This window comes from Schistocerca americana, unplaced genomic scaffold (assembly GCF_021461395.2).
Source record: "Schistocerca americana isolate TAMUIC-IGC-003095 unplaced genomic scaffold, iqSchAmer2.1 HiC_scaffold_133, whole genome shotgun sequence".
Lineage (NCBI taxonomy): Eukaryota > Metazoa > Arthropoda > Insecta > Orthoptera > Acrididae > Schistocerca > Schistocerca americana.
The window spans coordinates 149,976-175,763 of NW_025725405.1; the positions used below are offsets into that span (position 1 = coordinate 149,976).

At 54.5% G+C, this 25,788-nt stretch overlaps 63 non-coding genes across 63 annotated transcripts; 12 read left to right on the forward strand and 51 right to left on the reverse strand.

The window, feature by feature from the left end:
• Window positions 1-277: 277 nt before the first annotated feature.
• Window positions 278-351, reverse strand: Trnai-aau. The gene has a single exon. It is a non-coding gene; the product is annotated as a tRNA-Ile (tRNA).
• A 198-nt stretch (window positions 352-549) lies between these two features.
• On the reverse strand, window positions 550-621 carry Trnae-uuc. The gene has a single exon. It is a non-coding gene; the product is annotated as a tRNA-Glu (tRNA).
• Window positions 622-902: 281 nt separating this feature from the next.
• On the reverse strand, window positions 903-975 carry Trnam-cau. The gene has a single exon. It is a non-coding gene; the product is annotated as a tRNA-Met (tRNA).
• A 293-nt stretch (window positions 976-1,268) lies between these two features.
• Trnag-gcc lies at window positions 1,269-1,339 on the reverse strand. The gene has a single exon. It is a non-coding gene; the product is annotated as a tRNA-Gly (tRNA).
• A 341-nt stretch (window positions 1,340-1,680) lies between these two features.
• Window positions 1,681-1,752, forward strand: Trnag-ucc. Its single transcript has one exon. It is a non-coding gene; the product is annotated as a tRNA-Gly (tRNA).
• A 586-nt stretch (window positions 1,753-2,338) lies between these two features.
• Trnai-aau lies at window positions 2,339-2,412 on the reverse strand. The gene has a single exon. It is a non-coding gene; the product is annotated as a tRNA-Ile (tRNA).
• Window positions 2,413-2,610: 198 nt separating this feature from the next.
• Window positions 2,611-2,682, reverse strand: Trnae-uuc. The gene has a single exon. It is a non-coding gene; the product is annotated as a tRNA-Glu (tRNA).
• Window positions 2,683-2,963: 281 nt separating this feature from the next.
• On the reverse strand, window positions 2,964-3,036 carry Trnam-cau. The gene has a single exon. It is a non-coding gene; the product is annotated as a tRNA-Met (tRNA).
• Window positions 3,037-3,329: 293 nt separating this feature from the next.
• Window positions 3,330-3,400, reverse strand: Trnag-gcc. Its single transcript has one exon. It is a non-coding gene; the product is annotated as a tRNA-Gly (tRNA).
• A 341-nt stretch (window positions 3,401-3,741) lies between these two features.
• Trnag-ucc lies at window positions 3,742-3,813 on the forward strand. The gene has a single exon. It is a non-coding gene; the product is annotated as a tRNA-Gly (tRNA).
• Window positions 3,814-4,399: 586 nt separating this feature from the next.
• On the reverse strand, window positions 4,400-4,473 carry Trnai-aau. The gene has a single exon. It is a non-coding gene; the product is annotated as a tRNA-Ile (tRNA).
• Window positions 4,474-4,671: 198 nt separating this feature from the next.
• On the reverse strand, window positions 4,672-4,743 carry Trnae-uuc. The gene has a single exon. It is a non-coding gene; the product is annotated as a tRNA-Glu (tRNA).
• Window positions 4,744-5,024: 281 nt separating this feature from the next.
• Trnam-cau lies at window positions 5,025-5,097 on the reverse strand. Its single transcript has one exon. It is a non-coding gene; the product is annotated as a tRNA-Met (tRNA).
• A 293-nt stretch (window positions 5,098-5,390) lies between these two features.
• Trnag-gcc lies at window positions 5,391-5,461 on the reverse strand. The gene has a single exon. It is a non-coding gene; the product is annotated as a tRNA-Gly (tRNA).
• A 341-nt stretch (window positions 5,462-5,802) lies between these two features.
• On the forward strand, window positions 5,803-5,874 carry Trnag-ucc. Its single transcript has one exon. It is a non-coding gene; the product is annotated as a tRNA-Gly (tRNA).
• Window positions 5,875-6,460: 586 nt separating this feature from the next.
• On the reverse strand, window positions 6,461-6,534 carry Trnai-aau. Its single transcript has one exon. It is a non-coding gene; the product is annotated as a tRNA-Ile (tRNA).
• Window positions 6,535-6,732: 198 nt separating this feature from the next.
• Window positions 6,733-6,804, reverse strand: Trnae-uuc. Its single transcript has one exon. It is a non-coding gene; the product is annotated as a tRNA-Glu (tRNA).
• Window positions 6,805-7,085: 281 nt separating this feature from the next.
• Window positions 7,086-7,158, reverse strand: Trnam-cau. Its single transcript has one exon. It is a non-coding gene; the product is annotated as a tRNA-Met (tRNA).
• Window positions 7,159-7,451: 293 nt separating this feature from the next.
• Window positions 7,452-7,522, reverse strand: Trnag-gcc. Its single transcript has one exon. It is a non-coding gene; the product is annotated as a tRNA-Gly (tRNA).
• A 341-nt stretch (window positions 7,523-7,863) lies between these two features.
• Trnag-ucc lies at window positions 7,864-7,935 on the forward strand. Its single transcript has one exon. It is a non-coding gene; the product is annotated as a tRNA-Gly (tRNA).
• A 586-nt stretch (window positions 7,936-8,521) lies between these two features.
• Trnai-aau lies at window positions 8,522-8,595 on the reverse strand. Its single transcript has one exon. It is a non-coding gene; the product is annotated as a tRNA-Ile (tRNA).
• A 198-nt stretch (window positions 8,596-8,793) lies between these two features.
• On the reverse strand, window positions 8,794-8,865 carry Trnae-uuc. The gene has a single exon. It is a non-coding gene; the product is annotated as a tRNA-Glu (tRNA).
• A 281-nt stretch (window positions 8,866-9,146) lies between these two features.
• Window positions 9,147-9,219, reverse strand: Trnam-cau. The gene has a single exon. It is a non-coding gene; the product is annotated as a tRNA-Met (tRNA).
• A 293-nt stretch (window positions 9,220-9,512) lies between these two features.
• Window positions 9,513-9,583, reverse strand: Trnag-gcc. Its single transcript has one exon. It is a non-coding gene; the product is annotated as a tRNA-Gly (tRNA).
• Window positions 9,584-9,924: 341 nt separating this feature from the next.
• On the forward strand, window positions 9,925-9,996 carry Trnag-ucc. The gene has a single exon. It is a non-coding gene; the product is annotated as a tRNA-Gly (tRNA).
• A 586-nt stretch (window positions 9,997-10,582) lies between these two features.
• On the reverse strand, window positions 10,583-10,656 carry Trnai-aau. The gene has a single exon. It is a non-coding gene; the product is annotated as a tRNA-Ile (tRNA).
• A 198-nt stretch (window positions 10,657-10,854) lies between these two features.
• Trnae-uuc lies at window positions 10,855-10,926 on the reverse strand. Its single transcript has one exon. It is a non-coding gene; the product is annotated as a tRNA-Glu (tRNA).
• A 281-nt stretch (window positions 10,927-11,207) lies between these two features.
• Trnam-cau lies at window positions 11,208-11,280 on the reverse strand. Its single transcript has one exon. It is a non-coding gene; the product is annotated as a tRNA-Met (tRNA).
• Window positions 11,281-11,573: 293 nt separating this feature from the next.
• Trnag-gcc lies at window positions 11,574-11,644 on the reverse strand. Its single transcript has one exon. It is a non-coding gene; the product is annotated as a tRNA-Gly (tRNA).
• Window positions 11,645-11,985: 341 nt separating this feature from the next.
• Window positions 11,986-12,057, forward strand: Trnag-ucc. Its single transcript has one exon. It is a non-coding gene; the product is annotated as a tRNA-Gly (tRNA).
• A 586-nt stretch (window positions 12,058-12,643) lies between these two features.
• Window positions 12,644-12,717, reverse strand: Trnai-aau. Its single transcript has one exon. It is a non-coding gene; the product is annotated as a tRNA-Ile (tRNA).
• A 198-nt stretch (window positions 12,718-12,915) lies between these two features.
• Trnae-uuc lies at window positions 12,916-12,987 on the reverse strand. Its single transcript has one exon. It is a non-coding gene; the product is annotated as a tRNA-Glu (tRNA).
• Window positions 12,988-13,268: 281 nt separating this feature from the next.
• Window positions 13,269-13,341, reverse strand: Trnam-cau. The gene has a single exon. It is a non-coding gene; the product is annotated as a tRNA-Met (tRNA).
• A 293-nt stretch (window positions 13,342-13,634) lies between these two features.
• Window positions 13,635-13,705, reverse strand: Trnag-gcc. The gene has a single exon. It is a non-coding gene; the product is annotated as a tRNA-Gly (tRNA).
• Window positions 13,706-14,046: 341 nt separating this feature from the next.
• Window positions 14,047-14,118, forward strand: Trnag-ucc. The gene has a single exon. It is a non-coding gene; the product is annotated as a tRNA-Gly (tRNA).
• A 586-nt stretch (window positions 14,119-14,704) lies between these two features.
• Trnai-aau lies at window positions 14,705-14,778 on the reverse strand. The gene has a single exon. It is a non-coding gene; the product is annotated as a tRNA-Ile (tRNA).
• A 198-nt stretch (window positions 14,779-14,976) lies between these two features.
• On the reverse strand, window positions 14,977-15,048 carry Trnae-uuc. The gene has a single exon. It is a non-coding gene; the product is annotated as a tRNA-Glu (tRNA).
• Window positions 15,049-15,329: 281 nt separating this feature from the next.
• Trnam-cau lies at window positions 15,330-15,402 on the reverse strand. The gene has a single exon. It is a non-coding gene; the product is annotated as a tRNA-Met (tRNA).
• A 293-nt stretch (window positions 15,403-15,695) lies between these two features.
• Window positions 15,696-15,766, reverse strand: Trnag-gcc. The gene has a single exon. It is a non-coding gene; the product is annotated as a tRNA-Gly (tRNA).
• A 341-nt stretch (window positions 15,767-16,107) lies between these two features.
• Trnag-ucc lies at window positions 16,108-16,179 on the forward strand. The gene has a single exon. It is a non-coding gene; the product is annotated as a tRNA-Gly (tRNA).
• A 586-nt stretch (window positions 16,180-16,765) lies between these two features.
• Trnai-aau lies at window positions 16,766-16,839 on the reverse strand. Its single transcript has one exon. It is a non-coding gene; the product is annotated as a tRNA-Ile (tRNA).
• Window positions 16,840-17,037: 198 nt separating this feature from the next.
• Window positions 17,038-17,109, reverse strand: Trnae-uuc. Its single transcript has one exon. It is a non-coding gene; the product is annotated as a tRNA-Glu (tRNA).
• Window positions 17,110-17,390: 281 nt separating this feature from the next.
• Trnam-cau lies at window positions 17,391-17,463 on the reverse strand. Its single transcript has one exon. It is a non-coding gene; the product is annotated as a tRNA-Met (tRNA).
• Window positions 17,464-17,756: 293 nt separating this feature from the next.
• Window positions 17,757-17,827, reverse strand: Trnag-gcc. Its single transcript has one exon. It is a non-coding gene; the product is annotated as a tRNA-Gly (tRNA).
• Window positions 17,828-18,168: 341 nt separating this feature from the next.
• Trnag-ucc lies at window positions 18,169-18,240 on the forward strand. The gene has a single exon. It is a non-coding gene; the product is annotated as a tRNA-Gly (tRNA).
• Window positions 18,241-18,826: 586 nt separating this feature from the next.
• Window positions 18,827-18,900, reverse strand: Trnai-aau. The gene has a single exon. It is a non-coding gene; the product is annotated as a tRNA-Ile (tRNA).
• Window positions 18,901-19,098: 198 nt separating this feature from the next.
• On the reverse strand, window positions 19,099-19,170 carry Trnae-uuc. The gene has a single exon. It is a non-coding gene; the product is annotated as a tRNA-Glu (tRNA).
• Window positions 19,171-19,451: 281 nt separating this feature from the next.
• Window positions 19,452-19,524, reverse strand: Trnam-cau. The gene has a single exon. It is a non-coding gene; the product is annotated as a tRNA-Met (tRNA).
• A 293-nt stretch (window positions 19,525-19,817) lies between these two features.
• On the reverse strand, window positions 19,818-19,888 carry Trnag-gcc. Its single transcript has one exon. It is a non-coding gene; the product is annotated as a tRNA-Gly (tRNA).
• Window positions 19,889-20,229: 341 nt separating this feature from the next.
• Window positions 20,230-20,301, forward strand: Trnag-ucc. Its single transcript has one exon. It is a non-coding gene; the product is annotated as a tRNA-Gly (tRNA).
• Window positions 20,302-20,887: 586 nt separating this feature from the next.
• Trnai-aau lies at window positions 20,888-20,961 on the reverse strand. Its single transcript has one exon. It is a non-coding gene; the product is annotated as a tRNA-Ile (tRNA).
• Window positions 20,962-21,159: 198 nt separating this feature from the next.
• On the reverse strand, window positions 21,160-21,231 carry Trnae-uuc. Its single transcript has one exon. It is a non-coding gene; the product is annotated as a tRNA-Glu (tRNA).
• A 281-nt stretch (window positions 21,232-21,512) lies between these two features.
• On the reverse strand, window positions 21,513-21,585 carry Trnam-cau. The gene has a single exon. It is a non-coding gene; the product is annotated as a tRNA-Met (tRNA).
• A 293-nt stretch (window positions 21,586-21,878) lies between these two features.
• On the reverse strand, window positions 21,879-21,949 carry Trnag-gcc. The gene has a single exon. It is a non-coding gene; the product is annotated as a tRNA-Gly (tRNA).
• A 341-nt stretch (window positions 21,950-22,290) lies between these two features.
• On the forward strand, window positions 22,291-22,362 carry Trnag-ucc. The gene has a single exon. It is a non-coding gene; the product is annotated as a tRNA-Gly (tRNA).
• A 586-nt stretch (window positions 22,363-22,948) lies between these two features.
• Window positions 22,949-23,022, reverse strand: Trnai-aau. Its single transcript has one exon. It is a non-coding gene; the product is annotated as a tRNA-Ile (tRNA).
• A 198-nt stretch (window positions 23,023-23,220) lies between these two features.
• Window positions 23,221-23,292, reverse strand: Trnae-uuc. Its single transcript has one exon. It is a non-coding gene; the product is annotated as a tRNA-Glu (tRNA).
• Window positions 23,293-23,573: 281 nt separating this feature from the next.
• Window positions 23,574-23,646, reverse strand: Trnam-cau. The gene has a single exon. It is a non-coding gene; the product is annotated as a tRNA-Met (tRNA).
• A 293-nt stretch (window positions 23,647-23,939) lies between these two features.
• Window positions 23,940-24,010, reverse strand: Trnag-gcc. Its single transcript has one exon. It is a non-coding gene; the product is annotated as a tRNA-Gly (tRNA).
• Window positions 24,011-24,351: 341 nt separating this feature from the next.
• Trnag-ucc lies at window positions 24,352-24,423 on the forward strand. Its single transcript has one exon. It is a non-coding gene; the product is annotated as a tRNA-Gly (tRNA).
• A 586-nt stretch (window positions 24,424-25,009) lies between these two features.
• Trnai-aau lies at window positions 25,010-25,083 on the reverse strand. The gene has a single exon. It is a non-coding gene; the product is annotated as a tRNA-Ile (tRNA).
• A 198-nt stretch (window positions 25,084-25,281) lies between these two features.
• Window positions 25,282-25,353, reverse strand: Trnae-uuc. The gene has a single exon. It is a non-coding gene; the product is annotated as a tRNA-Glu (tRNA).
• A 281-nt stretch (window positions 25,354-25,634) lies between these two features.
• Trnam-cau lies at window positions 25,635-25,707 on the reverse strand. The gene has a single exon. It is a non-coding gene; the product is annotated as a tRNA-Met (tRNA).
• Window positions 25,708-25,788: the final 81 nt, after the last annotated feature.

Sequence of the window (25,788 nt, forward strand, 5' to 3'; positions counted from 1 at the left end):
AGTAAAACTGCCAATACTGCCCTGTGTTCCCATGCGCTCACCCGCCCAAGTACTGACAAGGGCCAAAGTTGTTACGCATCGGCAATCGGACATTTTCTTTCATTTTCTCTAACCAGTGTATTCAAGATATTATGGCCATTGCCGAGTGAATGCTGTAGTGCTTCCCGACGAGTCGGGTTCGGATCCTCTGTCAACTTCCACGCAGGGTGATGATCATTTGGTCATCACACTCGCCAGCTGAAATCGGCGCTGCCTTTTCGCAGTAGTAAAAGAGAAGTGGCCCGTGGGGGGATCGAACCCACGACCTTCGCGTTATTAGCACGACGCTCTAACCAACTGAGCTAACGGGCCTCGGCAGATGCAGTTGCTCAGCCCTACGCTGGAATCAGGTGGCATGAAGCCATACACCATTCCTATGGTCGTCGTGTGTCTGCTTCCCTAGTCTATATTCTGCTGACGGTCACGAAACAGTAGCTATATTGCGAGCAGGACGGGAAACGGCCGCTCGGACAGCTCAAACTTGTCACGATTCGTGTGGAAAAAATTCCGTTCCGGTACCGGGAATCGAACCCGGGCCTCCTGGGTGAAAGCCAGGTATCCTAGCCACTAGACCACACCGGATGCGGCCGTTTCATTCGACCGTTCGTACGGTCGCTTGTCGCATTGTCGCTCTCTTTGCGAGCATCTTTGCACATACTGACTGGCAAGGCGCGCACCTCAAACGTCGCAGAGCAATGCTTTTGGCTTCATGCTCTGCTGGGAGAAGAGGAATAGGGAAGCTGTATGTAGCAATAACAGGAAGTAAACATTTTCCCGCTGAAGCGTTGAAACGTTGCGGATAACAAACAAGAAATAAGTTGGCGGCCTAGCAACAGCACCACCTTCAGTCACAGAAAATTAGATGCCCCGGGTGAGGATCGAACTCACGACCTTAAGATTATGAGACTTACGCGCTGCCTACTGCGCTACCGAGGCAGGCGATCGTTAGACCTTCTGGAATCTTGGTAAGTACCGAATACAAGTGGTAGAGAGTCTGCACTCCCTGGCTCATTTTTTCTGTTGCTACACGTGCATTCACGGCGCGGCAGGCAACTTGCGATGCTAGGCCGACGCCAGTATGTACAATAGCACGCAGGAGTCCAAACGAGCAGTCGTCCGCGCTGCATGATTGGTTCTTTCCACACGGAATCCCGCGGTTCATTCTCATGGCTCACGCAGTTCGAGTGCGAAAGACACGCAGCACCCCTACCGGAGAAAAAACAAAATGATGCATCGGCCGGGAATCGAACCCGGGCCGCCCGCGTGGCAGGCGAGCATTCTACCACTGAACCACCGATGCTCGGGCCAGCGGTACCTTCACGCTGCTTCCCGAGCAGATGTCTCAAGGGAAAGTGGGACTGCCGTCAAGCGCCGTAGCATTCTGTGGAGAAGATGCTGCAGACGCTGAATCCTGCACTGCACTGCTTAAAGATGCCGCCAGAACGCGGTCCTCTGCGTACTCTTGCGCCGCCGGCGCCGACTCTTGCCAAAGGATGCGAAATGTGCGCGGATACGCTGTCCGAATGCGTCTGGATGTGCTCCCCTAGCCTGCCTCGAAATGCGCCTGCCGGGTACGATCACCTTCGGCCGCTGCCGACAGGCGGGAAGCCGACTCAGCGCGGTGGCGGGGCGCTCGCTTGTGCGGTGGTGGTGTAATGGTCAGCATAGTTGCCTTCCAAGCAGTTGATCCGGGTTCGATTCCCGGCCACCGCAGCAGGCTTTTAATTTCGCGTATGAGTACTTTTGCCACGCGCTCTTAAACTATTGTTTTTTCGCCCTCTTACTCGCTGCATACCAGCCCTTAGTGTGTCTCGACTCGTCTCGACTTTGCTCAGCTGACGCGAGAGCTGACGCTCTCAAATCGGCCTATATCAAAACGACAAGCACGAGAAACGACTGAGAGAGGTAAGGAGAGGCGAGGCGAGGCGATGGACACACAGCACGCCCCCTTCATTTCACGGTGGCGTCTCCCTGGCCGAATCGGGCTGTAGCTCCGAAAACAAAGGAGAAACAAAAATAGGAAGTAAAACTGCCAATACTGCCCTGTGTTCCCATGCGCTCACCCGCCCAAGTACTGACAAGGGCCAAAGTTGTTACGCATCGGCAATCGGACATTTTCTTTCATTTTCTCTAACCAGTGTATTCAAGATATTATGGCCATTGCCGAGTGAATGCTGTAGTGCTTCCCGACGAGTCGGGTTCGGATCCTCTGTCAACTTCCACGCAGGGTGATGATCATTTGGTCATCACACTCGCCAGCTGAAATCGGCGCTGCCTTTTCGCAGTAGTAAAAGAGAAGTGGCCCGTGGGGGGATCGAACCCACGACCTTCGCGTTATTAGCACGACGCTCTAACCAACTGAGCTAACGGGCCTCGGCAGATGCAGTTGCTCAGCCCTACGCTGGAATCAGGTGGCATGAAGCCATACACCATTCCTATGGTCGTCGTGTGTCTGCTTCCCTAGTCTATATTCTGCTGACGGTCACGAAACAGTAGCTATATTGCGAGCAGGACGGGAAACGGCCGCTCGGACAGCTCAAACTTGTCACGATTCGTGTGGAAAAAATTCCGTTCCGGTACCGGGAATCGAACCCGGGCCTCCTGGGTGAAAGCCAGGTATCCTAGCCACTAGACCACACCGGATGCGGCCGTTTCATTCGACCGTTCGTACGGTCGCTTGTCGCATTGTCGCTCTCTTTGCGAGCATCTTTGCACATACTGACTGGCAAGGCGCGCACCTCAAACGTCGCAGAGCAATGCTTTTGGCTTCATGCTCTGCTGGGAGAAGAGGAATAGGGAAGCTGTATGTAGCAATAACAGGAAGTAAACATTTTCCCGCTGAAGCGTTGAAACGTTGCGGATAACAAACAAGAAATAAGTTGGCGCCCTAGCAACAGCACCACCTTCAGTCACAGAAAATTAGATGCCCCGGGTGAGGATCGAACTCACGACCTTAAGATTATGAGACTTACGCGCTGCCTACTGCGCTACCGAGGCAGGCGATCGTTAGACCTTCTGGAATCTTGGTAAGTACCGAATACAAGTGGTAGAGAGTCTGCACTCCCTGGCTCATTTTTTCTGTTGCTACACGTGCATTCACGGCGCGGCAGGCAACTTGCGATGCTAGGCCGACGCCAGTATGTACAATAGCACGCAGGAGTCCAAACGAGCAGTCGTCCGCGCTGCATGATTGGTTCTTTCCACACGGAATCCCGCGGTTCATTCTCATGGCTCACGCAGTTCGAGTGCGAAAGACACGCAGCACCCCTACCGGAGAAAAAACAAAATGATGCATCGGCCGGGAACCGAACCCGGGCCGCCCGCGTGGCAGGCGAGCATTCTACCACTGAACCACCGATGCTCGGGCCAGCGGTACCTTCACGCTGCTTCCCGAGCAGATGTCTCAAGGGAAAGTGGGACTGCCGTCAAGCGCCGTAGCATTCTGTGGAGAAGATGCTGCAGACGCTGAATCCTGCACTGCACTGCTTAAAGATGCCGCCAGAACGCGGTCCTCTGCGTACTCTTGCGCCGCCGGCGCCGACTCTTGCCAAAGGATGCGAAATGTGCGCGGATACGCTGTCCGAATGCGTCTGGATGTGCTCCCCTAGCCTGCCTCGAAATGCGCCTGCCGGGTACGATCACCTTCGGCCGCTGCCGACAGGCGGGAAGCCGACTCAGCGCGGTGGCGGGGCGCTCGCTTGTGCGGTGGTGGTGTAATGGTCAGCATAGTTGCCTTCCAAGCAGTTGATCCGGGTTCGATTCCCGGCCACCGCAGCAGGCTTTTAATTTCGCGTATGAGTACTTTTGCCACGCGCTCTTAAACTATTGTTTTTTCGCCCTCTTACTCGCTGCATACCAGCCCTTAGTGTGTCTCGACTTGTCTCGACTTTGCTCAGCTGACGCGAGAGCTGACGCTCTCAAATCGGCCTATATCAAAACGACAAGCACGAGAAACGACTGAGAGAGGTAAGGAGAGGCGAGGCGAGGCGATGGACACACAGCACGCCCCCTTCATTTCACGGTGGCGTCTCCCTGGCCGAATCGGGCTGTAGCTCCGAAAACAAAGGAGAAACAAAAATAGGAAGTAAAACTGCCAATACTGCCCTGTGTTCCCATGCGCTCACCCGCCCAAGTACTGACAAGGGCCAAAGTTGTTACGCATCGGCAATCGGACATTTTCTTTCATTTTCTCTAACCAGTGTATTCAAGATATTATGGCCATTGCCGAGTGAATGCTGTAGTGCTTCCCGACGAGTCGGGTTCGGATCCTCTGTCAACTTCCACGCAGGGTGATGATCATTTGGTCATCACACTCGCCAGCTGAAATCGGCGCTGCCTTTTCGCAGTAGTAAAAGAGAAGTGGCCCGTGGGGGGATCGAACCCACGACCTTCGCGTTATTAGCACGACGCTCTAACCAACTGAGCTAACGGGCCTCGGCAGATGCAGTTGCTCAGCCCTACGCTGGAATCAGGTGGCATGAAGCCATACACCATTCCTATGGTCGTCGTGTGTCTGCTTCCCTAGTCTATATTCTGCTGACGGTCACGAAACAGTAGCTATATTGCGAGCAGGACGGGAAACGGCCGCTCGGACAGCTCAAACTTGTCACGATTCGTGTGGAAAAAATTCCGTTCCGGTACCGGGAATCGAACCCGGGCCTCCTGGGTGAAAGCCAGGTATCCTAGCCACTAGACCACACCGGATGCGGCCGTTTCATTCGACCGTTCGTACGGTCGCTTGTCGCATTGTCGCTCTCTTTGCGAGCATCTTTGCACATACTGACTGGCAAGGCGCGCACCTCAAACGTCGCAGAGCAATGCTTTTGGCTTCATGCTCTGCTGGGAGAAGAGGAATAGGGAAGCTGTATGTAGCAATAACAGGAAGTAAACATTTTCCCGCTGAAGCGTTGAAACGTTGCGGATAACAAACAAGAAATAAGTTGGCGCCCTAGCAACAGCACCACCTTCAGTCACAGAAAATTAGATGCCCCGGGTGAGGATCGAACTCACGACCTTAAGATTATGAGACTTACGCGCTGCCTACTGCGCTACCGAGGCAGGCGATCGTTAGACCTTCTGGAATCTTGGTAAGTACCGAATACAAGTGGTAGAGAGTCTGCACTCCCTGGCTCATTTTTTCTGTTGCTACACGTGCATTCACGGCGCGGCAGGCAACTTGCGATGCTAGGCCGACGCCAGTATGTACAATAGCACGCAGGAGTCCAAACGAGCAGTCGTCCGCGCTGCATGATTGGTTCTTTCCACACGGAATCCCGCGGTTCATTCTCATGGCTCACGCAGTTCGAGTGCGAAAGACACGCAGCACCCCTACCGGAGAAAAAACAAAATGATGCATCGGCCGGGAATCGAACCCGGGCCGCCCGCGTGGCAGGCGAGCATTCTACCACTGAACCACCGATGCTCGGGCCAGCGGTACCTTCACGCTGCTTCCCGAGCAGATGTCTCAAGGGAAAGTGGGACTGCCGTCAAGCGCCGTAGCATTCTGTGGAGAAGATGCTGCAGACGCTGAATCCTGCACTGCACTGCTTAAAGATGCCGCCAGAACGCGGTCCTCTGCGTACTCTTGCGCCGCCGGCGCCGACTCTTGCCAAAGGATGCGAAATGTGCGCGGATACGCTGTCCGAATGCGTCTGGATGTGCTCCCCTAGCCTGCCTCGAAATGCGCCTGCCGGGTACGATCACCTTCGGCCGCTGCCGACAGGCGGGAAGCCGACTCAGCGCGGTGGCGGGGCGCTCGCTTGTGCGGTGGTGGTGTAATGGTCAGCATAGTTGCCTTCCAAGCAGTTGATCCGGGTTCGATTCCCGGCCACCGCAGCAGGCTTTTAATTTCGCGTATGAGTACTTTTGCCACGCGCTCTTAAACTATTGTTTTTTCGCCCTCTTACTCGCTGCATACCAGCCCTTAGTGTGTCTCGACTTGTCTCGACTTTGCTCAGCTGACGCGAGAGCTGACGCTCTCAAATCGGCCTATATCAAAACGACAAGCACGAGAAACGACTGAGAGAGGTAAGGAGAGGCGAGGCGAGGCGATGGACACACAGCACGCCCCCTTCATTTCACGGTGGCGTCTCCCTGGCCGAATCGGGCTGTAGCTCCGAAAACAAAGGAGAAACAAAAATAGGAAGTAAAACTGCCAATACTGCCCTGTGTTCCCATGCGCTCACCCGCCCAAGTACTGACAAGGGCCAAAGTTGTTACGCATCGGCAATCGGACATTTTCTTTCATTTTCTCTAACCAGTGTATTCAAGATATTATGGCCATTGCCGAGTGAATGCTGTAGTGCTTCCCGACGAGTCGGGTTCGGATCCTCTGTCAACTTCCACGCAGGGTGATGATCATTTGGTCATCACACTCGCCAGCTGAAATCGGCGCTGCCTTTTCGCAGTAGTAAAAGAGAAGTGGCCCGTGGGGGGATCGAACCCACGACCTTCGCGTTATTAGCACGACGCTCTAACCAACTGAGCTAACGGGCCTCGGCAGATGCAGTTGCTCAGCCCTACGCTGGAATCAGGTGGCATGAAGCCATACACCATTCCTATGGTCGTCGTGTGTCTGCTTCCCTAGTCTATATTCTGCTGACGGTCACGAAACAGTAGCTATATTGCGAGCAGGACGGGAAACGGCCGCTCGGACAGCTCAAACTTGTCACGATTCGTGTGGAAAAAATTCCGTTCCGGTACCGGGAATCGAACCCGGGCCTCCTGGGTGAAAGCCAGGTATCCTAGCCACTAGACCACACCGGATGCGGCCGTTTCATTCGACCGTTCGTACGGTCGCTTGTCGCATTGTCGCTCTCTTTGCGAGCATCTTTGCACATACTGACTGGCAAGGCGCGCACCTCAAACGTCGCAGAGCAATGCTTTTGGCTTCATGCTCTGCTGGGAGAAGAGGAATAGGGAAGCTGTATGTAGCAACAACAGGAAGTAAACATTTTCCCGCTGAAGCGTTGAAACGTTGCGGATAACAAACAAGAAATAAGTTGGCGCCCTAGCAACAGCACCACCTTCAGTCACAGAAAATTAGATGCCCCGGGTGAGGATCGAACTCACGACCTTAAGATTATGAGACTTACGCGCTGCCTACTGCGCTACCGAGGCAGGCGATCGTTAGACCTTCTGGAATCTTGGTAAGTACCGAATACAAGTGGTAGAGAGTCTGCACTCCCTGGCTCATTTTTTCTGTTGCTACACGTGCATTCACGGCGCGGCAGGCAACTTGCGATGCTAGGCCGACGCCAGTATGTACAATAGCACGCAGGAGTCCAAACGAGCAGTCGTCCGCGCTGCATGATTGGTTCTTTCCACACGGAATCCCGCGGTTCATTCTCATGGCTCACGCAGTTCGAGTGCGAAAGACACGCAGCACCCCTACCGGAGAAAAAACAAAATGATGCATCGGCCGGGAATCGAACCCGGGCCGCCCGCGTGGCAGGCGAGCATTCTACCACTGAACCACCGATGCTCGGGCCAGCGGTACCTTCACGCTGCTTCCCGAGCAGATGTCTCAAGGGAAAGTGGGACTGCCGTCAAGCGCCGTAGCATTCTGTGGAGAAGATGCTGCAGACGCTGAATCCTGCACTGCACTGCTTAAAGATGCCGCCAGAACGCGGTCCTCTGCGTACTCTTGCGCCGCCGGCGCCGACTCTTGCCAAAGGATGCGAAATGTGCGCGGATACGCTGTCCGAATGCGTCTGGATGTGCTCCCCTAGCCTGCCTCGAAATGCGCCTGCCGGGTACGATCACCTTCGGCCGCTGCCGACAGGCGGGAAGCCGACTCAGCGCGGTGGCGGGGCGCTCGCTTGTGCGGTGGTGGTGTAATGGTCAGCATAGTTGCCTTCCAAGCAGTTGATCCGGGTTCGATTCCCGGCCACCGCAGCAGGCTTTTAATTTCGCGTATGAGTACTTTTGCCACGCGCTCTTAAACTATTGTTTTTTCGCCCTCTTACTCGCTGCATACCAGCCCTTAGTGTGTCTCGACTTGTCTCGACTTTGCTCAGCTGACGCGAGAGCTGACGCTCTCAAATCGGCCTATATCAAAACGACAAGCACGAGAAACGACTGAGAGAGGTAAGGAGAGGCGAGGCGAGGCGATGGACACACAGCACGCCCCCTTCATTTCACGGTGGCGTCTCCCTGGCCGAATCGGGCTGTAGCTCCGAAAACAAAGGAGAAACAAAAATAGGAAGTAAAACTGCCAATACTGCCCTGTGTTCCCATGCGCTCACCCGCCCAAGTACTGACAAGGGCCAAAGTTGTTACGCATCGGCAATCGGACATTTTCTTTCATTTTCTCTAACCAGTGTATTCAAGATATTATGGCCATTGCCGAGTGAATGCTGTAGTGCTTCCCGACGAGTCGGGTTCGGATCCTCTGTCAACTTCCACGCAGGGTGATGATCATTTGGTCATCACACTCGCCAGCTGAAATCGGCGCTGCCTTTTCGCAGTAGTAAAAGAGAAGTGGCCCGTGGGGGGATCGAACCCACGACCTTCGCGTTATTAGCACGACGCTCTAACCAACTGAGCTAACGGGCCTCGGCAGATGCAGTTGCTCAGCCCTACGCTGGAATCAGGTGGCATGAAGCCATACACCATTCCTATGGTCGTCGTGTGTCTGCTTCCCTAGTCTATATTCTGCTGACGGTCACGAAACAGTAGCTATATTGCGAGCAGGACGGGAAACGGCCGCTCGGACAGCTCAAACTTGTCACGATTCGTGTGGAAAAAATTCCGTTCCGGTACCGGGAATCGAACCCGGGCCTCCTGGGTGAAAGCCAGGTATCCTAGCCACTAGACCACACCGGATGCGGCCGTTTCATTCGACCGTTCGTACGGTCGCTTGCCGCATTGTCGCTCTCTTTGCGAGCATCTTTGCACATACTGACTGGCAAGGCGCGCACCTCAAACGTCGCAGAGCAATGCTTTTGGCTTCATGCTCTGCTGGGAGAAGAGGAATAGGGAAGCTGTATGTAGCAATAACAGGAAGTAAACATTTTCCCGCTGAAGCGTTGAAACGTTGCGGATAACAAACAAGAAATAAGTTGGCGCCCTAGCAACAGCACCACCTTCAGTCACAGAAAATTAGATGCCCCGGGTGAGGATCGAACTCACGACCTTAAGATTATGAGACTTACGCGCTGCCTACTGCGCTACCGAGGCAGGCGATCGTTAGACCTTCTGGAATCTTGGTAAGTACCGAATACAAGTGGTAGAGAGTCTGCACTCCCTGGCTCATTTTTTCTGTTGCTACACGTGCATTCACGGCGCGGCAGGCAACTTGCGATGCTAGGCCGACGCCAGTATGTACAATAGCACGCAGGAGTCCAAACGAGCAGTCGTCCGCGCTGCATGATTGGTTCTTTCCACACGGAATCCCGCGGTTCATTCTCATGGCTCACGCAGTTCGAGTGCGAAAGACACGCAGCACCCCTACCGGAGAAAAAACAAAATGATGCATCGGCCGGGAATCGAACCCGGGCCGCCCGCGTGGCAGGCGAGCATTCTACCACTGAACCACCGATGCTCGGGCCAGCGGTACCTTCACGCTGCTTCCCGAGCAGATGTCTCAAGGGAAAGTGGGACTGCCGTCAAGCGCCGTAGCATTCTGTGGAGAAGATGCTGCAGACGCTGAATCCTGCACTGCACTGCTTAAAGATGCCGCCAGAACGCGGTCCTCTGCGTACTCTTGCGCCGCCGGCGCCGACTCTTGCCAAAGGATGCGAAATGTGCGCGGATACGCTGTCCGAATGCGTCTGGATGTGCTCCCCTAGCCTGCCTCGAAATGCGCCTGCCGGGTACGATCACCTTCGGCCGCTGCCGACAGGCGGGAAGCCGACTCAGCGCGGTGGCGGGGCGCTTGCTTGTGCGGTGGTGGTGTAATGGTCAGCATAGTTGCCTTCCAAGCAGTTGATCCGGGTTCGATTCCCGGCCACCGCAGCAGGCTTTTAATTTCGCGTATGAGTACTTTTGCCACGCGCTCTTAAACTATTGTTTTTTCGCCCTCTTACTCGCTGCATACCAGCCCTTAGTGTGTCTCGACTTGTCTCGACTTTGCTCAGCTGACGCGAGAGCTGACGCTCTCAAATCGGCCTATATCAAAACGACAAGCACGAGAAACGACTGAGAGAGGTAAGGAGAGGCGAGGCGAGGCGATGGACACACAGCACGCCCCCTTCATTTCACGGTGGCGTCTCCCTGGCCGAATCGGGCTGTAGCTCCGAAAACAAAGGAGAAACAAAAATAGGAAGTAAAACTGCCAATACTGCCCTGTGTTCCCATGCGCTCACCCGCCCAAGTACTGACAAGGGCCAAAGTTGTTACGCATCGGCAATCGGACATTTTCTTTCATTTTCTCTAACCAGTGTATTCAAGATATTATGGCCATTGCCGAGTGAATGCTGTAGTGCTTCCCGACGAGTCGGGTTCGGATCCTCTGTCAACTTCCACGCAGGGTGATGATCATTTGGTCATCACACTCGCCAGCTGAAATCGGCGCTGCCTTTTCGCAGTAGTAAAAGAGAAGTGGCCCGTGGGGGGATCGAACCCACGACCTTCGCGTTATTAGCACGACGCTCTAACCAACTGAGCTAACGGGCCTCGGCAGATGCAGTTGCTCAGCCCTACGCTGGAATCAGGTGGCATGAAGCCATACACCATTCCTATGGTCGTCGTGTGTCTGCTTCCCTAGTCTATATTCTGCTGACGGTCACGAAACAGTAGCTATATTGCGAGCAGGACGGGAAACGGCCGCTCGGACAGCTCAAACTTGTCACGATTCGTGTGGAAAAAATTCCGTTCCGGTACCGGGAATCGAACCCGGGCCTCCTGGGTGAAAGCCAGGTATCCTAGCCACTAGACCACACCGGATGCGGCCGTTTCATTCGACCGTTCGTACGGTCGCTTGTCGCATTGTCGCTCTCTTTGCGAGCATCTTTGCACATACTGACTGGCAAGGCGCGCACCTCAAACGTCGCAGAGCAATGCTTTTGGCTTCATGCTCTGCTGGGAGAAGAGGAATAGGGAAGCTGTATGTAGCAATAACAGGAAGTAAACATTTTCCCGCTGAAGCGTTGAAACGTTGCGGATAACAAACAAGAAATAAGTTGGCGCCCTAGCAACAGCACCACCTTCAGTCACAGAAAATTAGATGCCCCGGGTGAGGATCGAACTCACGACCTTAAGATTATGAGACTTACGCGCTGCCTACTGCGCTACCGAGGCAGGCGATCGTTAGACCTTCTGGAATCTTGGTAAGTACCGAATACAAGTGGTAGAGAGTCTGCACTCCCTGGCTCATTTTTTCTGTTGCTACACGTGCATTCACGGCGCGGCAGGCAACTTGCGATGCTAGGCCGACGCCAGTATGTACAATAGCACGCAGGAGTCCAAACGAGCAGTCGTCCGCGCTGCATGATTGGTTCTTTCCACACGGAATCCCGCGGTTCATTCTCATGGCTCACGCAGTTCGAGTGCGAAAGACACGCAGCACCCCTACCGGAGAAAAAACAAAATGATGCATCGGCCGGGAACCGAACCCGGGCCGCCCGCGTGGCAGGCGAGCATTCTACCACTGAACCACCGATGCTCGGGCCAGCGGTACCTTCACGCTGCTTCCCGAGCAGATGTCTCAAGGGAAAGTGGGACTGCCGTCAAGCGCCGTAGCATTCTGTGGAGAAGATGCTGCAGACGCTGAATCCTGCACTGCACTGCTTAAAGATGCCGCCAGAACGCGGTCCTCTGCGTACTCTTGCGCCGCCGGCGCCGACTCTTGCCAAAGGATGCGAAATGTGCGCGGATACGCTGTCCGAATGCGTCTGGATGTGCTCCCCTAGCCTGCCTCGAAATGCGCCTGCCGGGTACGATCACCTTCGGCCGCTGCCGACAGGCGGGAAGCCGACTCAGCGCGGTGGCGGGGCGCTCGCTTGTGCGGTGGTGGTGTAATGGTCAGCATAGTTGCCTTCCAAGCAGTTGATCCGGGTTCGATTCCCGGCCACCGCAGCAGGCTTTTAATTTCGCGTATGAGTACTTTTGCCACGCGCTCTTAAACTATTGTTTTTTCGCCCTCTTACTCGCTGCATACCAGCCCTTAGTGTGTCTCGACTTGTCTCGACTTTGCTCAGCTGACGCGAGAGCTGACGCTCTCAAATCGGCCTATATCAAAACGACAAGCACGAGAAACGACTGAGAGAGGTAAGGAGAGGCGAGGCGAGGCGATGGACACACAGCACGCCCCCTTCATTTCACGGTGGCGTCTCCCTGGCCGAATCGGGCTGTAGCTCCGAAAACAAAGGAGAAACAAAAATAGGAAGTAAAACTGCCAATACTGCCCTGTGTTCCCATGCGCTCACCCGCCCAAGTACTGACAAGGGCCAAAGTTGTTACGCATCGGCAATCGGACATTTTCTTTCATTTTCTCTAACCAGTGTATTCAAGATATTATGGCCATTGCCGAGTGAATGCTGTAGTGCTTCCCGACGAGTCGGGTTCGGATCCTCTGTCAACTTCCACGCAGGGTGATGATCATTTGGTCATCACACTCGCCAGCTGAAATCGGCGCTGCCTTTTCGCAGTAGTAAAAGAGAAGTGGCCCGTGGGGGGATCGAACCCACGACCTTCGCGTTATTAGCACGACGCTCTAACCAACTGAGCTAACGGGCCTCGGCAGATGCAGTTGCTCAGCCCTACGCTGGAATCAGGTGGCATGAAGCCATACACCATTCCTATGGTCGTCGTGTTTCTGCTTCCCTAGTCTATATTCTGCTGACGGTCACGAAACAGTAGCTATATTGCGAGCAGGACGGGAAACGGCCGCTCGGACAGCTCAAACTTGTCACGATTCGTGTGGAAAAAATTCCGTTCCGGTACCGGGAATCGAACCCGGGCCTCCTGGGTGAAAGCCAGGTATCCTAGCCACTAGACCACACCGGATGCGGCCGTTTCATTCGACCGTTCGTACGGTCGCTTGTCGCATTGTCGCTCTCTTTGCGAGCATCTTTGCACATACTGACTGGCAAGGCGCGCACCTCAAACGTCGCAGAGCAATGCTTTTGGCTTCATGCTCTGCTGGGAGAAGAGGAATAGGGAAGCTGTATGTAGCAATAACAGGAAGTAAACATTTTCCCGCTGAAGCGTTGAAACGTTGCGGATAACAAACAAGAAATAAGTTGGCGCCCTAGCAACAGCACCACCTTCAGTCACAGAAAATTAGATGCCCCGGGTGAGGATCGAACTCACGACCTTAAGATTATGAGACTTACGCGCTGCCTACTGCGCTACCGAGGCAGGCGATCGTTAGACCTTCTGGAATCTTGGTAAGTACCGAATACAAGTGGTAGAGAGTCTGCACTCCCTGGCTCATTTTTTCTGTTGCTACACGTGCATTCACGGCGCGGCAGGCAACTTGCGATGCTAGGCCGACGCCAGTATGTACAATAGCACGCAGGAGTCCAAACGAGCAGTCGTCCGCGCTGCATGATTGGTTCTTTCCACACGGAATCCCGCGGTTCATTCTCATGGCTCACGCAGTTCGAGTGCGAAAGACACGCAGCACCCCTACCGGAGAAAAAACAAAATGATGCATCGGCCGGGAATCGAACCCGGGCCGCCCGCGTGGCAGGCGAGCATTCTACCACTGAACCACCGATGCTCGGGCCAGCGGTACCTTCACGCTGCTTCCCGAGCAGATGTCTCAAGGGAAAGTGGGACTGCCGTCAAGCGCCGTAGCATTCTGTGGAGAAGATGCTGCAGACGCTGAATCCTGCACTGCACTGCTTAAAGATGCCGCCAGAACGCGGTCCTCTGCGTACTCTTGCGCCGCCGGCGCCGACTCTTGCCAAAGGATGCGAAATGTGCGCGGATACGCTGTCCGAATGCGTCTGGATGTGCTCCCCTAGCCTGCCTCGAAATGCGCCTGCCGGGTACGATCACCTTCGGCCGCTGCCGACAGGCGGGAAGCCGACTCAGCGCGGTGGCGGGGCGCTCGCTTGTGCGGTGGTGGTGTAATGGTCAGCATAGTTGCCTTCCAAGCAGTTGATCCGGGTTCGATTCCCGGCCACCGCAGCAGGCTTTTAATTTCGCGTATGAGTACTTTTGCCACGCGCTCTTAAACTATTGTTTTTTCGCCCTCTTACTCGCTGCATACCAGCCCTTAGTGTGTCTCGACTTGTCTCGACTTTGCTCAGCTGACGCGAGAGCTGACGCTCTCAAATCGGCCTATATCAAAACGACAAGCACGAGAAACGACTGAGAGAGGTAAGGAGAGGCGAGGCGAGGCGATGGACACACAGCACGCCCCCTTCATTTCACGGTGGCGTCTCCCTGGCCGAATCGGGCTGTAGCTCCGAAAACAAAGGAGAAACAAAAATAGGAAGTAAAACTGCCAATACTGCCCTGTGTTCCCATGCGCTCACCCGCCCAAGTACTGACAAGGGCCAAAGTTGTTACGCATCGGCAATCGGACATTTTCTTTCATTTTCTCTAACCAGTGTATTCAAGATATTATGGCCATTGCCGAGTGAATGCTGTAGTGCTTCCCGACGAGTCGGGTTCGGATCCTCTGTCAACTTCCACGCAGGGTGATGATCATTTGGTCATCACACTCGCCAGCTGAAATCGGCGCTGCCTTTTCGCAGTAGTAAAAGAGAAGTGGCCCGTGGGGGGATCGAACCCACGACCTTCGCGTTATTAGCACGACGCTCTAACCAACTGAGCTAACGGGCCTCGGCAGATGCAGTTGCTCAGCCCTACGCTGGAATCAGGTGGCATGAAGCCATACACCATTCCTATGGTCGTCGTGTGTCTGCTTCCCTAGTCTATATTCTGCTGACGGTCACGAAACAGTAGCTATATTGCGAGCAGGACGGGAAACGGCCGCTCGGACAGCTCAAACTTGTCACGATTCGTGTGGAAAAAATTCCGTTCCGGTACCGGGAATCGAACCCGGGCCTCCTGGGTGAAAGCCAGGTATCCTAGCCACTAGACCACACCGGATGCGGCCGTTTCATTCGACCGTTCGTACGGTCGCTTGTCGCATTGTCGCTCTCTTTGCGAGCATCTTTGCACATACTGACTGGCAAGGCGCGCACCTCAAACGTCGCAGAGCAATGCTTTTGGCTTCATGCTCTGCTGGGAGAAGAGGAATAGGGAAGCTGTATGTAGCAATAACAGGAAGTAAACATTTTCCCGCTGAAGCGTTGAAACGTTGCGGATAACAAACAAGAAATAAGTTGGCGCCCTAGCAACAGCACCACCTTCAGTCACAGAAAATTAGATGCCCCGGGTGAGGATCGAACTCACGACCTTAAGATTATGAGACTTACGCGCTGCCTACTGCGCTACCGAGGCAGGCGATCGTTAGACCTTCTGGAATCTTGGTAAGTACCGAATACAAGTGGTAGAGAGTCTGCACTCCCTGGCTCATTTTTTCTGTTGCTACACGTGCATTCACGGCGCGGCAGGCAACTTGCGATGCTAGGCCGACGCCAGTATGTACAATAGCACGCAGGAGTCCAAACGAGCAGTCGTCCGCGCTGCATGATTGGTTCTTTCCACACGGAATCCCGCGGTTCATTCTCATGGCTCACGCAGTTCGAGTGCGAAAGACACGCAGCACCCCTACCGGAGAAAAAACAAAATGATGCATCGGCCGGGAACCGAACCCGGGCCGCCCGCGTGGCAGGCGAGCATTCTACCACTGAACCACCGATGCTCGGGCCAGCGGTACCTTCACGCTGCTTCCCGAGCAGATGTCTCAAGGGAAAGTGGGACTGCCGTCAAGCGCCGTAGCATTCTGTGGAGAAGATGCTGCAGACGCTGAATCCTGCACTGCACTGCTTAAAGATGCCGCCAGAACGCGGTCCTCTGCGTACTCTTGCGCCGCCGGCGCCGACTCTTGCCAAAGGATGCGAAATGTGCGCGGATACGCTGTCCGAATGCGTCTGGATGTGCTCCCCTAGCCTGCCTCGAAATGCGCCTGCCGGGTACGATCACCTTCGGCCGCTGCCGACAGGCGGGAAGCCGACTCAGCGCGGTGGCGGGGCGCTCGCTTGTGCGGTGGTGGTGTAATGGTCAGCATAGTTGCCTTCCAAGCAGTTGATCCGGGTTCGATTCCCGGCCACCGCAGCAGGCTTTTAATTTCGCGTATGAGTACTTTTGCCACGCGCTCTTAAACTATTGTTTTTTCGCCCTCTTACTCGCTGCATACCAGCCCTTAGTGTGTCTCGACTTGTCTCGACTTTGCTCAGCTGACGCGAGAGCTGACGCTCTCAAATCGGCCTATATCAAAACGACAAGCACGAGAAACGACTGAGAGAGGTAAGGAGAGGCGAGGCGAGGCGATGGACACACAGCACGCCCCCTTCATTTCACGGTGGCGTCTCCCTGGCCGAATCGGGCTGTAGCTCCGAAAACAAAGGAGAAACAAAAATAGGAAGTAAAACTGCCAATACTGCCCTGTGTTCCCATGCGCTCACCCGCCCAAGTACTGACAAGGGCCAAAGTTGTTACGCATCGGCAATCGGACACTTTCTTTCATTTTCTCTAACCAGTGTATTCAAGATATTATGGCCATTGCCGAGTGAATGCTGTAGTGCTTCCCGACGAGTCGGGTTCGGATCCTCTGTCAACTTCCACGCAGGGTGATGATCATTTGGTCATCACACTCGCCAGCTGAAATCGGCGCTGCCTTTTCGCAGTAGTAAAAGAGAAGTGGCCCGTGGGGGGATCGAACCCACGACCTTCGCGTTATTAGCACGACGCTCTAACCAACTGAGCTAACGGGCCTCGGCAGATGCAGTTGCTCAGCCCTACGCTGGAATCAGGTGGCATGAAGCCATACACCATTCCTATGGTCGTCGTGTGTCTGCTTCCCTAGTCTATATTCTGCTGACGGTCACGAAACAGTAGCTATATTGCGAGCAGGACGGGAAACGGCCGCTCGGACAGCTCAAACTTGTCACGATTCGTGTGGAAAAAATTCCGTTCCGGTACCGGGAATCGAACCCGGGCCTCCTGGGTGAAAGCCAGGTATCCTAGCCACTAGACCACACCGGATGCGGCCGTTTCATTCGACCGTTCGTACGGTCGCTTGTCGCATTGTCGCTCTCTTTGCGAGCATCTTTGCACATACTGACTGGCAAGGCGCGCACCTCAAACGTCGCAGAGCAATGCTTTTGGCTTCATGCTCTGCTGGGAGAAGAGGAATAGGGAAGCTGTATGTAGCAATAACAGGAAGTAAACATTTTCCCGCTGAAGCGTTGAAACGTTGCGGATAACAAACAAGAAATAAGTTGGCGCCCTAGCAACAGCACCACCTTCAGTCACAGAAAATTAGATGCCCCGGGTGAGGATCGAACTCACGACCTTAAGATTATGAGACTTACGCGCTGCCTACTGCGCTACCGAGGCAGGCGATCGTTAGACCTTCTGGAATCTTGGTAAGTACCGAATACAAGTGGTAGAGAGTCTGCACTCCCTGGCTCATTTTTTCTGTTGCTACACGTGCATTCACGGCGCGGCAGGCAACTTGCGATGCTAGGCCGACGCCAGTATGTACAATAGCACGCAGGAGTCCAAACGAGCAGTCGTCCGCGCTGCATGATTGGTTCTTTCCACACGGAATCCCGCGGTTCATTCTCATGGCTCACGCAGTTCGAGTGCGAAAGACACGCAGCACCCCTACCGGAGAAAAAACAAAATGATGCATCGGCCGGGAATCGAACCCGGGCCGCCCGCGTGGCAGGCGAGCATTCTACCACTGAACCACCGATGCTCGGGCCAGCGGTACCTTCACGCTGCTTCCCGAGCAGATGTCTCAAGGGAAAGTGGGACTGCCGTCAAGCGCCGTAGCATTCTGTGGAGAAGATGCTGCAGACGCTGAATCCTGCACTGCACTGCTTAAAGATGCCGCCAGAACGCGGTCCTCTGCGTACTCTTGCGCCGCCGGCGCCGACTCTTGCCAAAGGATGCGAAATGTGCGCGGATACGCTGTCCGAATGCGTCTGGATGTGCTCCCCTAGCCTGCCTCGAAATGCGCCTGCCGGGTACGATCACCTTCGGCCGCTGCCGACAGGCGGGAAGCCGACTCAGCGCGGTGGCGGGGCGCTCGCTTGTGCGGTGGTGGTGTAATGGTCAGCATAGTTGCCTTCCAAGCAGTTGATCCGGGTTCGATTCCCGGCCACCGCAGCAGGCTTTTAATTTCGCGTATGAGTACTTTTGCCACGCGCTCTTAAACTATTGTTTTTTCGCCCTCTTACTCGCTGCATACCAGCCCTTAGTGTGTCTCGACTTGTCTCGACTTTGCTCAGCTGACGCGAGAGCTGACGCTCTCAAATCGGCCTATATCAAAACGACAAGCACGAGAAACGACTGAGAGAGGTAAGGAGAGGCGAGGCGAGGCGATGGACACACAGCACGCCCCCTTCATTTCACGGTGGCGTCTCCCTGGCCGAATCGGGCTGTAGCTCCGAAAACAAAGGAGAAACAAAAATAGGAAGTAAAACTGCCAATACTGCCCTGTGTTCCCATGCGCTCACCCGCCCAAGTACTGACAAGGGCCAAAGTTGTTACGCATCGGCAATCGGACATTTTCTTTCATTTTCTCTAACCAGTGTATTCAAGATATTATGGCCATTGCCGAGTGAATGCTGTAGTGCTTCCCGACGAGTCGGGTTCGGATCCTCTGTCAACTTCCACGCAGGGTGATGATCATTTGGTCATCACACTCGCCAGCTGAAATCGGCGCTGCCTTTTCGCAGTAGTAAAAGAGAAGTGGCCCGTGGGGGGAACGAACCCACGACCTTCGCGTTATTAGCACGACGCTCTAACCAACTGAGCTAACGGGCCTCGGCAGATGCAGTTGCTCAGCCCTACGCTGGAATCAGGTGGCATGAAGCCATACACCATTCCTATGGTCGTCGTGTGTCTGCTTCCCTAGTCTATATTCTGCTGACGGTCACGAAACAGTAGCTATATTGCGAGCAGGACGGGAAACGGCCGCTCGGACAGCTCAAACTTGTCACGATTCGTGTGGAAAAAATTCCGTTCCGGTACCGGGAATCGAACCCGGGCCTCCTGGGTGAAAGCCAGGTATCCTAGCCACTAGACCACACCGGATGCGGCCGTTTCATTCGACCGTTCGTACGGTCGCTTGTCGCATTGTCGCTCTCTTTGCGAGCATCTTTGCACATACTGACTGGCAAGGCGCGCACCTCAAACGTCGCAGAGCAATGCTTTTGGCTTCATGCTCTGCTGGGAGAAGAGGAATAGGGAAGCTGTATGTAGCAATAACAGGAAGTAAACATTTTCCCGCTGAAGCGTTGAAACGTTGCGGATAACAAACAAGAAATAAGTTGGCGCCCTAGCAACAGCACCACCTTCAGTCACAGAAAATTAGATGCCCCGGGTGAGGATCGAACTCACGACCTTAAGATTATGAGACTTACGCGCTGCCTACTGCGCTACCGAGGCAGGCGATCGTTAGACCTTCTGGAATCTTGGTAAGTACCGAATACAAGTGGTAGAGAGTCTGCACTCCCTGGCTCATTTTTTCTGTTGCTACACGTGCATTCACGGCGCGGCAGGCAACTTGCGATGCTAGGCCGACGCCAGTATGTACAATAGCACGCAGGAGTCCAAACGAGCAGTCGTCCGCGCTGCATGATTGGTTCTTTCCACACGGAATCCCGCGGTTCATTCTCATGGCTCACGCAGTTCGAGTGCGAAAGACACGCAGCACCCCTACCGGAGAAAAAACAAAATGATGCATCGGCCGGGAATCGAACCCGGGCCGCCCGCGTGGCAGGCGAGCATTCTACCACTGAACCACCGATGCTCGGGCCAGCGGTACCTTCACGCTGCTTCCCGAGCAGATGTCTCAAGGGAAAGTGGGACTGCCGTCAAGCGCCGTAGCATTCTGTGGAGAAGATGCTGCAGACGCTGAATCCTGCACTGCACTGCTTAAAGATGCCGCCAGAACGCGGTCCTCTGCGTACTCTTGCGCCGCCGGCGCCGACTCTTGCCAAAGGATGCGAAATGTGCGCGGATACGCTGTCCGAATGCGTCTGGATGTGCTCCCCTAGCCTGCCTCGAAATGCGCCTGCCGGGTACGATCACCTTCGGCCGCTGCCGACAGGCGGGAAGCCGACTCAGCGCGGTGGCGGGGCGCTCGCTTGTGCGGTGGTGGTGTAATGGTCAGCATAGTTGCCTTCCAAGCAGTTGATCCGGGTTCGATTCCCGGCCACCGCAGCAGGCTTTTAATTTCGCGTATGAGTACTTTTGCCACGCGCTCTTAAACTATTGTTTTTTCGCCCTCTTACTCGCTGCATACCAGCCCTTAGTGTGTCTCGACTTGTCTCGACTTTGCTCAGCTGACGCGAGAGCTGACGCTCTCAAATCGGCCTATATCAAAACGACAAGCACGAGAAACGACTGAGAGAGGTAAGGAGAGGCGAGGCGAGGCGATGGACACACAGCACGCCCCCTTCATTTCACGGTGGCGTCTCCCTGGCCGAATCGGGCTGTAGCTCCGAAAACAAAGGAGAAACAAAAATAGGAAGTAAAACTGCCAATACTGCCCTGTGTTCCCATGCGCTCACCCGCCCAAGTACTGACAAGGGCCAAAGTTGTTACGCATCGGCAATCGGACATTTTCTTTCATTTTCTCTAACCAGTGTATTCAAGATATTATGGCCATTGCCGAGTGAATGCTGTAGTGCTTCCCGACGAGTCGGGTTCGGATCCTCTGTCAACTTCCACGCAGGGTGATGATCATTTGGTCATCACACTCGCCAGCTGAAATCGGCGCTGCCTTTTCGCAGTAGTAAAAGAGAAGTGGCCCGTGGGGGGATCGAACCCACGACCTTCGCGTTATTAGCACGACGCTCTAACCAACTGAGCTAACGGGCCTCGGCAGATGCAGTTGCTCAGCCCTACGCTGGAATCAGGTGGCATGAAGCCATACACCATTCCTATGGTCGTCGTGTGTCTGCTTCCCTAGTCTATATTCTGCTGACGGTCACGAAACAGTAGCTATATTGCGAGCAGGACGGGAAACGGCCGCTCGGACAGCTCAAACTTGTCACGATTCGTGTGGAAAAAATTCCGTTCCGGTACCGGGAATCGAACCCGGGCCTCCTGGGTGAAAGCCAGGTATCCTAGCCACTAGACCACACCGGATGCGGCCGTTTCATTCGACCGTTCGTACGGTCGCTTGTCGCATTGTCGCTCTCTTTGCGAGCATCTTTGCACATACTGACTGGCAAGGCGCGCACCTCAAACGTCGCAGAGCAATGCTTTTGGCTTCATGCTCTGCTGGGAGAAGAGGAATAGGGAAGCTGTATGTAGCAATAACAGGAAGTAAACATTTTCCCGCTGAAGCGTTGAAACGTTGCGGATAACAAACAAGAAATAAGTTGGCGCACTAGCAACAGCACCACCTTCAGTCACAGAAAATTAGATGCCCCGGGTGAGGATCGAACTCACGACCTTAAGATTATGAGACTTACGCGCTGCCTACTGCGCTACCGAGGCAGGCGATCGTTAGACCTTCTGGAATCTTGGTAAGTACCGAATACAAGTGGTAGAGAGTCTGCACTCCCTGGCTCATTTTTTCTGTTGCTACACGTGCATTCACGGCGCGGCAGGCAACTTGCGATGCTAGGCCGACGCCAGTATGTACAATAGCACGCAGGAGTCCAAACGAGCAGTCGTCCGCGCTGCATGATTGGTTCTTTCCACACGGAATCCCGCGGTTCATTCTCATGGCTCACGCAGTTCGAGTGCGAAAGACACGCAGCACCCCTACCGGAGAAAAAACAAAATGATGCATCGGCCGGGAACCGAACCCGGGCCGCCCGCGTGGCAGGCGAGCATTCTACCACTGAACCACCGATGCTCGGGCCAGCGGTACCTTCACGCTGCTTCCCGAGCAGATGTCTCAAGGGAAAGTGGGACTGCCGTCAAGCGCCGTAGCATTCTGTGGAGAAGATGCTGCAGACGCTGAATCCTGCACTGCACTGCTTAAAGATGCCGCCAGAACGCGGTCCTCTGCGTACTCTTGCGCCGCCGGCGCCGACTCTTGCCAAAGGATGCGAAATGTGCGCGGATACGCTGTCCGAATGCGTCTGGATGTGCTCCCCTAGCCTGCCTCGAAATGCGCCTGCCGGGTACGATCACCTTCGGCCGCTGCCGACAGGCGGGAAGCCGACTCAGCGCGGTGGCGGGGCGCTCGCTTGTGCGGTGGTGGTGTAATGGTCAGCATAGTTGCCTTCCAAGCAGTTGATCCGGGTTCGATTCCCGGCCACCGCAGCAGGCTTTTAATTTCGCGTATGAGTACTTTTGCCACGCGCTCTTAAACTATTGTTTTTTCGCCCTCTTACTCGCTGCATACCAGCCCTTAGTGTGTCTCGACTTGTCTCGACTTTGCTCAGCTGACGCGAGAGCTGACGCTCTCAAATCGGCCTATATCAAAACGACAAGCACGAGAAACGACTGAGAGAGGTAAGGAGAGGCGAGGCGAGGCGATGGACACACAGCACGCCCCCTTCATTTCACGGTGGCGTCTCCCTGGCCGAATCGGGCTGTAGCTCCGAAAACAAAGGAGAAACAAAAATAGGAAGTAAAACTGCCAATACTGCCCTGTGTTCCCATGCGCTCACCCGCCCAAGTACTGACAAGGGCCAAAGTTGTTACGCATCGGCAATCGGACATTTTCTTTCATTTTCTCTAACCAGTGTATTCAAGATATTATGGCCATTGCCGAGTGAATGCTGTAGTGCTTCCCGACGAGTCGGGTTCGGATCCTCTGTCAACTTCCACGCAGGGTGATGATCATTTGGTCATCACACTCGCCAGCTGAAATCGGCGCTGCCTTTTCGCAGTAGTAAAAGAGAAGTGGCCCGTGGGGGGATCGAACCCACGACCTTCGCGTTATTAGCACGACGCTCTAACCAACTGAGCTAACGGGCCTCGGCAGATGCAGTTGCTCAGCCCTACGCTGGAATCAGGTGGCATGAAGCCATACACCATTCCTATGGTCGTCGTGTGTCTGCTTCCCTAGTCTATATTCTGCTGACGGTCACGAAACAGTAGCTATATTGCGAGCAGGACGGGAAACGGCCGCTCGGACAGCTCAAACTTGTCACGATTCGTGTGGAAAAAATTCCGTTCCGGTACCGGGAATCGAACCCGGGCCTCCTGGGTGAAAGCCAGGTATCCTAGCCACTAGACCACACCGGATGCGGCCGTTTCATTCGACCGTTCGTACGGTCGCTTGTCGCATTGTCGCTCTCTTTGCGAGCATCTTTGCACATACTGACTGGCAAGGCGCGCACCTCAAACGTCGCAGAGCAATGCTTTTGGCTTCATGCTCTGCTGGGAGAAGAGGAATAGGGAAGCTGTATGTAGCAATAACAGGAAGTAAACATTTTCCCGCTGAAGCGTTGAAACGTTGCGGATAACAAACAAGAAATAAGTTGGCGCACTAGCAACAGCACCACCTTCAGTCACAGAAAATTAGATGCCCCGGGTGAGGATCGAACTCACGACCTTAAGATTATGAGACTTACGCGCTGCCTACTGCGCTACCGAGGCAGGCGATCGTTAGACCTTCTGGAATCTTGGTAAGTACCGAATACAAGTGGTAGAGAGTCTGCACTCCCTGGCTCATTTTTTCTGTTGCTACACGTGCATTCACGGCGCGGCAGGCAACTTGCGATGCTAGGCCGACGCCAGTATGTACAATAGCACGCAGGAGTCCAAACGAGCAGTCGTCCGCGCTGCATGATTGGTTCTTTCCACACGGAATCCCGCGGTTCATTCTCATGGCTCACGCAGTTCGAGTGCGAAAGACACGCAGCACCCCTACCGGAGAAAAAACAAAATGATGCATCGGCCGGGAATCGAACCCGGGCCGCCCGCGTGGCAGGCGAGCATTCTACCACTGAACCACCGATGCTCGGGCCAGCGGTACCTTCACGCTGCTTCCCGAGCAGATGTCTCAAGGGAAAGTGGGACTGCCGTCAAGCGCCGTAGCATTCTGTGGAGAAGATGCTGCAGACGCTGAATCCTGCACTGCACTGCTTAAAGATGCCGCCAGAACGCGGTCCTCTGCGTACTCTTGCGCCGCCGGCGCCGACTCTTGCCAAAGGATGCGAAATGTGCGCGGATACGCTGTCCGAATGCGTCTGGATGTGCTCCCCTAGCCTGCCTCGAAATGCGCCTGCCGGGTACGATCACCTTCGGCCGCTGCCGACAGGCGGGAAGCCGACTCAGCGCGGTGGCGGGGCGCTCGCTTGTGCGGTGGTGGTGTAATGGTCAGCATAGTTGCCTTCCAAGCAGTTGATCCGGGTTCGATTCCCGGCCACCGCAGCAGGCTTTTAATTTCGCGTATGAGTACTTTTGCCACGCGCTCTTAAACTATTGTTTTTTCGCCCTCTTACTCGCTGCATACCAGCCCTTAGTGTGTCTCGACTTGTCTCGACTTTGCTCAGCTGACGCGAGAGCTGACGCTCTCAAATCGGCCTATATCAAAACGACAAGCACGAGAAACGACTGAGAGAGGTAAGGAGAGGCGAGGCGAGGCGATGGACACACAGCACGCCCCCTTCATTTCACGGTGGCGTCTCCCTGGCCGAATCGGGCTGTAGCTCCGAAAACAAAGGAGAAACAAAAATAGGAAGTAAAACTGCCAATACTGCCCTGTGTTCCCATGCGCTCACCCGCCCAAGTACTGACAAGGGCCAAAGTTGTTACGCATCGGCAATCGGACATTTTCTTTCATTTTCTCTAACCAGTGTATTCAAGATATTATGGCCATTGCCGAGTGAATGCTGTAGTGCTTCCCGACGAGTCGGGTTCGGATCCTCTGTCAACTTCCACGCAGGGTGATGATCATTTGGTCATCACACTCGCCAGCTGAAATCGGCGCTGCCTTTTCGCAGTAGTAAAAGAGAAGTGGCCCGTGGGGGGATCGAACCCACGACCTTCGCGTTATTAGCACGACGCTCTAACCAACTGAGCTAACGGGCCTCGGCAGATGCAGTTGCTCAGCCCTACGCTGGAATCAGGTGGCATGAAGCCATACACCATTCCTATGGTCGTCGTGTGTCTGCTTCCCTAGTCTATATTCTGCTGACGGTCACGAAACAGTAGCTATATTGCGAGCAGGACGGGAAACGGCCGCTCGGACAGCTCAAACTTGTCACGATTCGTGTGGAAAAAATTCCGTTCCGGTACCGGGAATCGAACCCGGGCCTCCTGGGTGAAAGCCAGGTATCCTAGCCACTAGACCACACCGGATGCGGCCGTTTCATTCGACCGTTCGTACGGTCGCTTGTCGCATTGTCGCTCTCTTTGCGAGCATCTTTGCACATACTGACTGGCAAGGCGCGCACCTCAAACGTCGCAGAGCAATGCTTTTGGCTTCATGCTCTGCTGGGAGAAGAGGAATAGGGAAGCTGTATGTAGCAATAACAGGAAGTAAACATTTTCCCGCTGAAGCGTTGAAACGTTGCGGATAACAAACAAGAAATAAGTTGGCGCCCTAGCAACAGCACCACCTTCAGTCACAGAAAATTAGATGCCCCGGGTGAGGATCGAACTCACGACCTTAAGATTATGAGACTTACGCGCTGCCTACTGCGCTACCGAGGCAGGCGATCGTTAGACCTTCTGGAATCTTGGTAAGTACCGAATACAAGTGGTAGAGAGTCTGCACTCCCTGGCTCATTTTTT